The following is a 12,423-nucleotide window of genomic DNA, read 5'->3' as shown; positions in this document are numbered from 1 at the left end:
GATGATTGTACTCGGATGATGTGGGTTTTTTTGCTAAAAGACAAAGCAGCTATCCAAACAATCTTACCAAGCTTCTATAAAATGATAATGACTCAATTTGGAACTCCCATAAAGAAATTTCGAACCGACAATGCTCAAGATTATTTTAACTCTTATATGAACCACTTTTTCCTACAAGAAGGGATTGTTCATGAATCCTCCTGTGTGGGTACTCCACAACAAAATGGAGTAGCTGAAAGGAAGATGAGACATCTCCTTAATGTAGCTCGAGCATTGCTTCACCATCATACCATTCCTAAAATCTTTTGGGGGGAGGCTGTCCTTACGGCCACATTTCTTATTAACCGCATGGCTACCAAAGTTCTAAACCAACAAAGTCCTCTTTCTTGCCTCACTACTCACTTTCCTGACTCTAATTTTCACACCACTCTTCCTCTTAGAGTATTTGGGTGTGTTTCCTTCATTCATATTTCCAAATCCTCTCTGGATAAGCTTGATCCAAGAGCTGTGAAGTGTGTCTTTCTTGGGTATTCTCCCATACAAAAAGGATATAAATGCTATCATCCTCCCACTCGAAAGCTCTATGTCTCTAAGGATGTCACATTTGTCGGGACTACTCCATTATTTGGCTCTACCCAAGCTAGTCACCAGGGGGAGACTTCCTATGGTGACCCGAGTGACATCTTCTTGCCTCTACCATCTTCCCAATCCACTCTTCAGCTTAATGTTGATCCTCATTTGGTCTCCAGTCAACCTAGTCATGCCTCTAATCCTGACCTTACATCCAGTCCATCTCCCCAACACTCAAACAGCCTTAACCATGGTGATGATCAGGCCAAATTTGATGAGCAAGAAGCCTGTCAGCAACTGCAAGGAAGATACAAAGGGTCTCCCTATGTATATACAAAAACAACCAAGCCTAGAAGACCAGCAAGCTCCAAACTCTTCTCCCATTCAAAGCTAGGATCACATGCAGACAATACCTCCAGCCTCTATCGACCAAATCCTTGATGATATCGACCTTCCCATAGCTCTTAGGAAGGGAGTTAGAAGCTGCACCACCCAATTGCCAATTACCTATCCTATCATCGCCTCTCCCAAAACCATAAAAGTTTCCTAACATCTCTAGATTCAATTATCATTCCAAAATCAGTAACTGAGGCTCTGAAAAATCAGAATTGGAAGCTTGCTATGCTTAAGGAAATGAGGGCTTTAAAAAGGAACCATACATGGGATATTGTGGACAGACCTAAGGGGGTTAATCCAGTGGGGTGTAGATGGGTTTTTAATGTCAAGTACAAGGTCGATGGGACACTTGAGAGATATAAGGCAAGGCTGGTAGCTAAAGGCTATACTCAATCATATGAGATTGACTACCTAGAGACGTTTGCACTAGTGGCAAAGATGACCACAGTTTGTATTCTCCTATCATTGGCAGCCTCATTTGGGTGGAATCTACAACAACTAGATGTTAAAAATGCATTTCTCCATGGAGATTTAGAAGAGGAAGTGTTTATGGATTTACCACCAGGATTTCAGGAGGGACTCAGTGGGAAGGTATGTTGGCTAAATAAGGCTTTATATGGGCTCAAACAATCCCCTAGGGCTTGGTTTGAGCGATTATCTAAAGCAATGCACACTATTGGTTACAGTCAAAGCAGGGGGACCATACCTTATTCATCAAACACTCGACAAGAGGAAAGGTTACTGTGCTTCTATTATATTGGATAACATGTTAGTAACTGGCAATGATGAAGGAGAATAGGCAAAACTTAAAGAAAGGCTAGCTAAGGAATTTGAAATCAAAGACCTGGGTGTGCTCAAGTATTTTTTGGGAATTGAAGTAGCTTATTCTAAGACAGGTATTTTTCTCTCTCAAAGGAAATATGTGCTTGATTTATTGGCTGAAACAGGATTGATTGGAGGAAAAGGGGTAAAAATTCCTATTGAACCTAACTGCAAGCTATGGAACAACCCTACTAGCAAGTCTATAGACAAAGGAAGATATCGGTGACTAGTTGGAAGATTGATATACCTCTCTCACACAAGACCAGATATTGCCTTTCCTGTCAGCTTGGTAAGTCAATTTATGCACAGCCCAACTGAGGAGCATATGCTAGCGGTTAGAAAAATCCTGTGTTATCTCAAGGCTACTCCAAGTAAAGGGATCCTATTCAAAGCAGGAAATAAATTGAACATTCAAGATTTTTCAGATGCAGATTATGCAGGGTCCATGACTGATAAAAGATCTACAAGTGGCTACTGTGTATTCTTAGGAGGGAATCTGGTGTCCTGGAGAAGCAAGAAGCAAAGTGTTGTGGCAAGATCAAGTGCAGAGGAAGAATTTAGGGCTATGGCTCTTGCTCTATGTGAAATTCTATGGCTACGAATTGTTCTTGATGATCTAAGAATTTCAGTCCAAGATACAGTTAAGTTGTGGTGTGATAATCAGTCAGCAATCAGTATAGCACATAATTCGGTCCAACATGATCGGACTAAGCATGTTGAGATAGACAGACACTTCATAAAAGAGAAGTTGGAAGCTGGACTCATTCACTTACCATATGTTCCATCAGAGGAACAAGTTGCTGATATATTAACAAAAGGGTTGCCAGTAAAAAGAGTTGAAGATCTAGTAAGCAAGCTAGGAATGTGGGACATCCATTCTCCAGCTTGAGGGGGAGTGTTGGCAGATGGATTTATTAGTTGATTTATTTCATTAGGAGGTTGAATAGTCTTAGAATTCTTCAAGGATTAGGAGTGTGTGTTGTAAGTAAGATTGTATTCTTCAAGGATTAGGAGTGTGTGTTATAAGTAAGATTGTATTAATTAGTTTTGAGATATGAAAGATTAATTTTTATTCTTTCACAAAAATAGTATTGTGTTTTATGCTCAAATTCTATCATGGTTTTAGAGTTGTAAGCTCTTTTCTGGAATTGTGCATTCTTCTTCTTCTTCATGTTGAGTCCTACGAATTTGTACTTTTGCAAGGACAATATTCTATCCCATAATCAGATGAGAGATCGAGCGATCTATACCAAGAGACCATCTCCACATCAACTGAATCCAATGGTGCTTCTGAGGCACTTGCACCGACACCTATTCGCGGAGATAACAATGTCACAACTCCAGCTGGGGAACTACAAAATATTCAAGCAACCTATAGGTTGAATGGCAAAAACTATTTGAAATGGTCTTAGTTGGTTTGCACATTCTTGAAAGGAAGAGGCAAGTTGAGTCATTTACTTGATACTGGGCTTAAGAAAGAGGATCTTGCATTTCAGGCTTGGGATGAAGAAGATTCTATGGTAATGTCTTGGTTATAGAACTCTATGTTTCTGAAAATAAGTGATACGATCATGTTTTTAAGTATGGCTCAAGACATTTGGGATGTTGTTAAGCAAACATATTCTGAAGTCTGTGATACTGTCCAGAGATTAAAACCAAAATCTCATAAATGTATTCAGATGAAATGTAGTGAGGATGCAACTTTTCTCAAGAGATTTGTTCAGGATGATAAAATTTATTAATTTCTTGCTGGACTAAACATTAAGTTTCATGTAGTGAAGGTATAAATACTTGGTCTAGCTATTGTTCATACCATCTCTAAATGAGACAATAGCTATTATTCGTGTTGAGGAAGGAAGGAGGGGAGTAATGCTTGAGACTCTTACAGTAGATGGTTTAACTCGAATGATAAGAAGAGTGATTATGAAGCATTCTAGTTCATAAAAACAATCAGGTGAGGTCAGAAAGGAAATGGATGGATCTCGGTTAAACAAAGACTCTTTATGGTGTATTTATTGTAAAAAGCTTAGACATACCATAGAAAAATGTTGGAAGCTCCATGGTAAGTCTCAGGTTGAGAACATGGGATCATTAGGAACACCAAGAAGATAGGAGAGCAAGTATATGTGGCAAACGCATAACAAACTGGGGAAGAGGATTCTCAAGAATTACTGGCTGATTTTAAGAAAGAAGAAATTACAAAGCTAAAACTGTTAGTTGGGTCCCTAGAGAAGCCAACTGGAACAAGTACTTGTATCTTAATCTTTTCAGGAATTTCCTCCTTCTCTCATGCTCTAAATGCCTCAAATATGACCCTTCCAAGTGTATGGATCATTGATTCACGGGCCACAGACTACGTGATTTGTTCCTCTTTTAAATTTATTTCATATACACCATGTCCTAATAAAAAGATAATCATTGTTGATGGCATGACAACAACAGTAGTTGGCCAAGGAGAAGTTTACATAAATGATTTTCTCATACTAAGAAATGTCCTGCATGTACAAAGTAGGGTTGTGCAGAAAAATACTTAGGGAGAAGAATAATATATCTTGTTCATTCGAGTATGGCACATATATACATGAGTATAAGACATCTATACAGTGTAGAAGTCTATTCTAGTTTATAAGATATCTATGCTATCTAATAAATACAAAATGGCTATCTTTAAAATTTAAGAGTACAATTAAATCTAAATGAATTATCTTGAATTAACTCCTCTCTTCCATAAGCTTTATCTTTCCTATACTTTCGGAACTTTATCTAGCAGCATTCCTTGACCCTTCTATCCTCTCTCAAGCTGGGTTGAATATATTATTCAGGCTAAGCTTGTTGCTTAATTCATCAAATGTTCTTCTTGGTACAGCCATAGTGAGGATATCTGCTACCTGGTTGTTAGTGGGAGTGTAGACAAACCGGAATACTTATTCTAACTTTTTCTTGATGAAGTGCCTGACAATTTCTACATGTTTTGTCCGGTCATGGTAGACTGGATTCTTGGTAATACTGATAGTCGATTGGTTATCACATAATACATGTACTGATTTTGCCATAGCCACTTGTAACTTTTGTAATAACCTTCTCAGCCATATTCCCTCATAGAATCCTTGAGCCATAGCTCTAAATTTGGCCTCCGCACTACTTCTAGAGACCACTAATTGTTTTTTGTTGCGCAAGTAACTAGATTTTCCCATACAAACGAGCAATATCCAGAGGTTGACCTTCTATCAAGAATTGAATTAACCCAATCAACATCACTATAAACTTTCACCCCTCGGGTTGTTGTTTTTCTGAACATTAACCCTCTGTTTGGAGTTAATTTTAGGTACCTTAGAATGCGGTATACTACTTCCAAGTGTTCTTCTTTAGGATCATTCATAAATTAGCTTACAATGATTACAGAAAAACCTATATCCGCTCTAGTATGTGATAGTATATAATTTCTCCCCCCCCCAATCTTTGATATCTCCCTTTGTCAATCGGAGCACTTTCTTTGCCAATATCTAGTTTTGAAATAGATTTCGTGGGTGTGTCTATTGGTTTTCAACCGAACATACCTGTTTCATTTAGTAGATCTAGGATATACTTCCGTTGAGAAACTAGAATTCCTTCTTTAGACCTTGCTACTTCCATGCCTAAGAAATATCTAGGCTTTCTAGATCTTTGATTTCAAACTCCCTTGCCAGTACTTCTTTGAGACTCTTGATTTCAGGAAAATTATTTCCTGTAATAATGATGTCATTCACATATATAATAAGAATAGATATTCGACCTTCCAAGGAGTGCTTGATGAATAAGGGTGTGGTCTGCTTGGCTTTGGTTGTATCCATGCTTCTTAACTGTCCTTGTAAATCTCTCGAACCAGGCTCTAGGGGACTGTTTGAGTCCATAGAGTGATCTCTTTAGATTGCATACTTTGTTTCTTGTGAGATTAGTTTCAAATCCATGAGGGATTTCCATGTATACTTCTTCTTTTAGATCTCCATTTAAGAATGCATTTTTCACATCTAATTGGTGAAGAGGCCAATCCAAGTTTGCAGCTAAGGATAACAATACTCTGATAATATTTAGTTTTGCCATTGGGGAAAAAGTTTCTTGGTAATCAATACCATAAGATTGGGAGAAGCCTTCTGCCACTAGGCTAGCCTTAAACCTGTCAATCTTCCCATCTTCCTTATACTTTATTGTAAATACCCATTTGCAGCCCATAAGGTATTTTCTAGGAGGTAAATCAATTATATCCCAAGTTTCATGCTTGTATGATATGTAGTTGTGAATAGGATGTTGAGTGAATGATCATACTCCATTTCTCAATGCTATAGGCTAATTTAGATCCTCTTCAATAGCTGTAATGTCAAAATTCTCACTAATAGTGGTCTTTTCCCTTACCAACAGATCCGGATCCGAGTTAGCCTTTTGATTAGTCGTGGGACATGCTTGTTCCTCACTATCCTTTTGTTTAGACTTTCTTCGAGAATAAACCTGAAGTTCATGAGGATGAGAAGGGTTAAGACTGATAGAAGGATGTAACTCTTGTTCCTAAAGTTGTTGTTGTTGCTGGTTAAAAGGAGATGTGGAGAATAAGAAGAAATTGGGAGGATAGAAGGATCAAGGAATGCTGCTAGATAAGGTTCTGAAAGTATAGGAAAGATAAAGCTCACTGAAGAGGAGATAATTCAAGATAACTCATTTAGATTTACTTGTACTCTTAAATTTTAGAGATAACTATTTGTATTTATTAGATAGCATAGATATCTTGTAAACTAGAATAGACTTCTACACTATATAGATGTCTTATGCTCATGTATATATATGTGCCATACTCGAATGAACAAGATAGATTATTCTTCTCCCTAAGTATTTTTCTGCATGGTATCAGAGCAGAACTTTTATTTTCTTGTAAAACCCTAGGCATTAACTGCCGCACAACTTCATTTTTTTCTCGATCCATTCTTCCTACAATCGTCAGACTTGATATTTTATGTCATGGCCGACAAGAGCAACCAGTCCTCTGAGATCATTCCCTTACCAACCAACAACCTTGGAACCACTGATAACAATATGTTCACAGTCACTGGATATAAGTTGAATGGTCAGAATTATCTTCAGTGGTCACAATCAGTGATGATGTTCATATGCGACAAAGGGAAAGATGATTACTTAATCGAAGCCACAAGCAAACCAGGGGAAGAAGAACCAAAGTTCTGGATTTGGAAGTCTGAGAATAATATGGCAATGTCTTGGCTCTTTAACTCTATGACCAATGAGATAGGTGAAAATTTTCTATTATATGACATTGCACAAGAAATCTGGGAGGCTACTGGGGAAGCCTACTTGCGCATTGAGAATACCTATGAGTTGTTTAAAATAGAAAGCATGCTTGATGATCTAAGGCAAGGTGAATCCCATGTCACGCAGTTCTTCAACTCCCTGAATAAGTATTGGCTTTAATTGGATAAATGTGATATTATCCAATGGAAGTGTACAAAAGATTCAGCAAAGTACAAGCAGATTGTGGAGAAGAAAAGGTTGAACAAGCTTCTCATTGGTTTGAACAAAAACCTAGATGGAGTTAGAGGAAGTATTCTTGGTACAAAACCTCTACCAAGTATCAAGGAGGCGTTTGCTAAGGTTCATAAGGAGAAAAGTAGGTTGAAGATCATGCTAAAACCTATAACTCCGAATCTGGAGCATTCTGCCTTATTCACTTGAGGAGACAATCCAATAATATTCAAACAAAAGAAGGGGCATCCTTGGTGTGATCACTATCACAAGACAAGACACACTAGGGATACCTGCTGGGACATCCACAACAAGCCACCAGATTGGAAGTCGGCTCATGAAAGGAAAAGTAGAGGCACCCTAGCCTCTACGGAGGAGACCACTAGAGTCTCAACATCTAATCTATTCAATAAAGAACATATGGAATGGCTACAAAATATGTTTGGCAAGACACAGATCTCTCAGTCTTTTACAGTAGCAGCAGGTTCAATAACCCACAAAGGTAATTTCTCACATGCTTTCACTGATAAGAGAGAATTATCTACTATATGGATTATTGATTCAGGAGTTTCTAACCACATGACTGGGAATAACCCACAGAAAGATTGGTAAAAAGATTGGCAATTTTTGTTGTCCAATCTTTCTGACCACATGACTAGGAATAGCCCATAAAAAGATTGGACGGTAAAAATTGTAGATGGTTCGCTAGCAAAGGTGGCAGGAATAGGTTCTATTACTCTTTCCAAGGGACTTACCCTCAAATCAGTCCTTTTGGTGCCTAGTTTAGATTGTGGCCTTTTATCAATTAGTAAGCTTACTGTTGACCTAGATTGTGTTGCCAAATTCTCGAAGGATGTGTGTGAATTTTAGGATCGAACTTCGGGGAAGAAGATTGACAGTGTTGAGGCATGTTTGGGACTCTACATTCTTAAAGGAACTACTTCAAGGAATAATCAAGCTCATTCCAGCAATTGCTACTCCACTCAACACCCTGTTTGTCTCTCTAAATTTCATTCTAACAATAATAGTGCAATCATGTTATGGCACTATAGATTAGGGCATCCAAACTTTACTTATCTTAGGAAATTGTTCACTTCCTTGTTTAAGAATCAAGATCCACGTGTTACAATGTGAAATTTGTCAATACTCTAAGCATGTTCGGAACAATTATCCTAGCCAAATCTACACTCCATCCTATCATTTTTCCTTGAGCCATAGTGACGTGTGAGGGCCTTCTAGGGTCAAAAATATTATTGGGGCTTGTTGGTTCATTTATTTTATTGATGATGACACTTGTCTTACTTGGGTCTTTCTTATGAAAGAAAAATTTAAAGCTGGTCACATTTTTCAAACTTTTCATTCAATGGTGCAAAGGCAATTTAATGCCAAAATTCACATCTTATGAGCCGATGATGCCAAAGAATACTTTAACTCAATTCTTGTATTTATCTTTCACATTAAGGCATTATCCATAAGAGTTCTTGTGTTGATACACCCCAATAAAACAAGATTGCAGAACGCAAGAATAGACACCTATTAGAAGTTGCCATATCTTTATTATTTTCCACCCATGTTTCTAAATATTTTTGGGGTGAGTCCATCCTTATGGCCACCTATCTTATAAACAGAATGACCTCACAAATCCTCAAACATCAAACTCTAGTCAAGTTCTCCTTAACTCTTTTCCTCACACTCAAGTCATTTCCCACATTCCTCTAAAAATCTTTGGTTGTTCATCCTTTGTTCATCTTCACCACCAATTTATGAACAAGCTTGATCCTTAATCCATTAAATGCATCTTTCTTGGCTACTCTTCTCATCAAAAAGGTTACAAATGTTACTCTCCCGAGCATAAAAGGTTCTTTACCTCAATGGATGTCACCTTTTTTGAACATCAGCCTTATTATCCCAAACTTGTTATTCAGGAGGAGAACACTCTGAATGATCCTCAAGAATATCAGTTTGGGATTTTCTATCTATTCCTAACCAGCAACCTGATTCTCCTTATAACCAGCAACAATAGCAACTTGAGGAACAAGAGTTAAATCCTTCTATCAGTCCTAACCCTTCTCATCCTTATGAACTTCAAGTTTATTCTCGAATTGAGCCGAGCCAAGCTTCGCTGAGCTCAGGCTCCGCTTGCGTGCCAGTTTCTAGACTTAAGCTTGAGCTTAAGCTCGGCTCAGGCTCAACTTGTCAAAAGGTTGACTAGCTAAGCTTGGGCACAAGCTTGACAAGAGCTCGAGTGCCTGTTACTCAAGCTTGAGCTCGACAAGCTTCTAGAAAGCCCAAACTCGAGCTCGAGTAGGGCTCGACAAGAAATAGATGAAGAAGAAATAAATGAAGTTGTGGTAGATAGGAATCATTGAATCAGACCAAGAAATTCCAAAAGAAGAAATCGACGAAGCAATAGCATACCTTTTTAAGCTGAATCAACAGCAACACCGAACAATTGAAGCTGTGAATCAATTTGTGTTGCACGGAAACAATAGCATCGAGCATGCGAGCATGGAAACGTCGATTTGTGTTTGTGAATTAATGGCGACTTAACCAACAATTTGTGTTTGTGAATCAATAGCGGCACCATGCAATCGACAGTGGCAACGAGCAGGTGAGCATGGAAATGTCCATTTGTGTTTGTGAATTGACTATAGCTCAATTGGCAGTTTGTGTTTGTGAATCGATGGTGCCACTGAGCAATCAGAGTTGTGAATTGATGGTGGCACCTAGCACCGAGCAACCGTGTAGCAAGGGGGAACGACGAAAAGGCTGTAAAGTAGGCTCAGGGAGCAGCTTGTTCACCTAAGATGAAGGCTTGCAATAGCAGCGGGTCGACGATGAGGAGTGGCCACTACGGGTCTCTTCTTCTTTTCTTCCCTCTTCAATCTGCAATTCAATTCGAATCACAAATCCCAATTCACATTAGGGTTTCTACCTTCTAAGAACACTATTTATATGGTGTGTTTTGCAATTTATAATATGTAAAAGTTTTTATTTTGCATATTACTTGAAATGTGTACTAACTTTCATATCTTTTAAATAATTACTATATTTTCATGGTAGCATTATTTGTATATATATTGATGTAATATTACATATTTCATAATAGTCTTATTTAAAATTAACAATAATTCTAATAATTATTATCAATTATTGTTAATTTTTGGTAAAACTATTATGAAATATTATTGATTTTAAATAAAATTATTATAAATTTTATAATATCGTGTTAGTTTATAAATTTTGTTTGTAGATAAAATACTTGAAATGTGCATTTAATGCTGTCTGTAAAAATTATATTTTTTGAAATTTAATGTAACTTAGTCGAGTAAACTAGGTATTACTTGATTGAGATATGCAGTTACTTGAGTAACCCTTTTTGATATTTGAGTAAAATATGACTTCACTTGACTACAATTTTCATTTAGTTGATTAATAATTCAAATGCATAGACTCACACTCTGTCTGATAATTTTTACTCAACTAGGATACTTAATTATTCACTTAAGTATGATGTTACTCGATTAATAATGCCTTCTTAGTCAACTAAATGCTTAAGCACATAGACTTGACATTTTGCTCAAGAATTATTACTTGAGTAAGATTTTTGGTTACTCAACTAAGGAATGAATTACTCGATTAATATTTCTTCTTAGTCAATTAATGATACAGGTATGCCAAACCGCTCGCAAATAGCTCGGCTCATTTGCAATCCTATACCAAAGTTGTTTACTAACCTTGTCTCAATCCAAAAACGCATTGCAAACTCTAAGTACAGTGTGGTTTTTCATCCTTCTTATTGTGAGATTCAGGAATAGGAAACGATGAAGATGATTGGATGTGTTAGTGAGAAAGAGTCTTTACTATCTTGAGGATCTAGTGGGCAAGGTAGGACACCTAAGTTTTCATCGTTATATTTTCTATCTGAGTCTTCCAAGTCACGTACAAAAAGAATTTAGTTACAAAATTTTCATTTTTGTTATTCATCTTTCTGTGTTCTTAGATTAATATTTCCTTTATTGTTCAAGTGATTAGTTGGAGAGGATTTTCATTGTGATATATGTGAACTTGCAAAGCATTAAAGAGCATCTTTTCATAGTGACATATAGGGTTCTTCTCTTATTTCTAACATCACTAGGGCTTGGTGGCTTGTGTCTTTTATTGATGATTGCGCCCATGCCACTTGGATCTACCTCTTGAAAAATAAATTCGAAGTGAGCTCCATATTTCCAATTTTCTATAATATTGGTGGAACTCAATTCAATATTGACATTAAAAAATTTTGTTCTGGCAATGCTAAAGATTATTTCAATAAATTCCTTTCTCTCTATTTTCAAGCAAGATGTATAATTCATGAATCCTCTTGTATCAACACCCCTCAACAAAATGGGATGATGGTTAAAAGGAAAAATGATCATCTTTTTACCATCACAAGAGCCCTTCTATTTCAGAAAATGTTCCAAAATAGTACTAGAGGGAAATTGTTTGACTACTACACATCTCCTAAACATGTTACTTGTAAGAAATCTTAATTCTCAAAGTCCAATGCAAATCCTTTTATTTACAGAAAAAAAAAAAAATGCAAATTCTTTCACAATTTTTTTCCCTATTTTTCCATCTCCAATGGCCTTATTCCTAGAGTGTTTGGGTGTGTAGCTTTTGCACATTTACACTCCCAACATAGGGGAAAGCTTGATCCTAGAGCTCTTAAATGCATCTTTGTTGGTTATTCATCCACTCAAAAAGGCTATAAATGCTTTCATCCATTAACTAAGAAATTTTTTGTATCATCTAATCTTACATTTGTTGAGCAAGATCAGTACTGTGCTAAACCTTTTCTTAAGGCGAAGACTCCATTATCCGAAGATAAGGACATAGATTTCTTCCTAGTTGAGTTTCTAGTCTTGTCAATTCCCTATGTTCCACTCTCTCAACCCAAGTCTAGTAGTTCAAATGATCAATCCTAGACACAAGAATTGATGCAGGAAAACTTGCTCAAAGACATAATTAGTGATGGAAAAGTTTCGTCTTTGAAAGTTTTTTCCTTTAGAAATGGAAAACTTTTTGTCTTTTAAGATTTTTTTTTTGGAATTAGAGATAAAAAAAAATTTTCCATCTTTGAATTCTTTTTCA

At 36.9% G+C, this 12,423-nt stretch overlaps 1 protein-coding gene across 1 annotated transcript in view; it reads left to right on the top strand.

The window, feature by feature from the left end:
• Positions 1-12,423, top strand: part of LOC127806698 (receptor-like protein kinase FERONIA) — a 66,742-nt gene that overhangs the window by 34,982 nt on the left and 19,337 nt on the right. The gene's annotated exons all lie outside the window — the stretch shown is intronic.

This window comes from Diospyros lotus, chromosome 7 (genome assembly GCF_014633365.1).
Source record: "Diospyros lotus cultivar Yz01 chromosome 7, ASM1463336v1, whole genome shotgun sequence".
NCBI classification, from domain to species: Eukaryota; Viridiplantae; Streptophyta; class Magnoliopsida; order Ericales; family Ebenaceae; genus Diospyros; species Diospyros lotus.
This window is presented reverse-complemented; position numbering and strand designations above follow the sequence as displayed.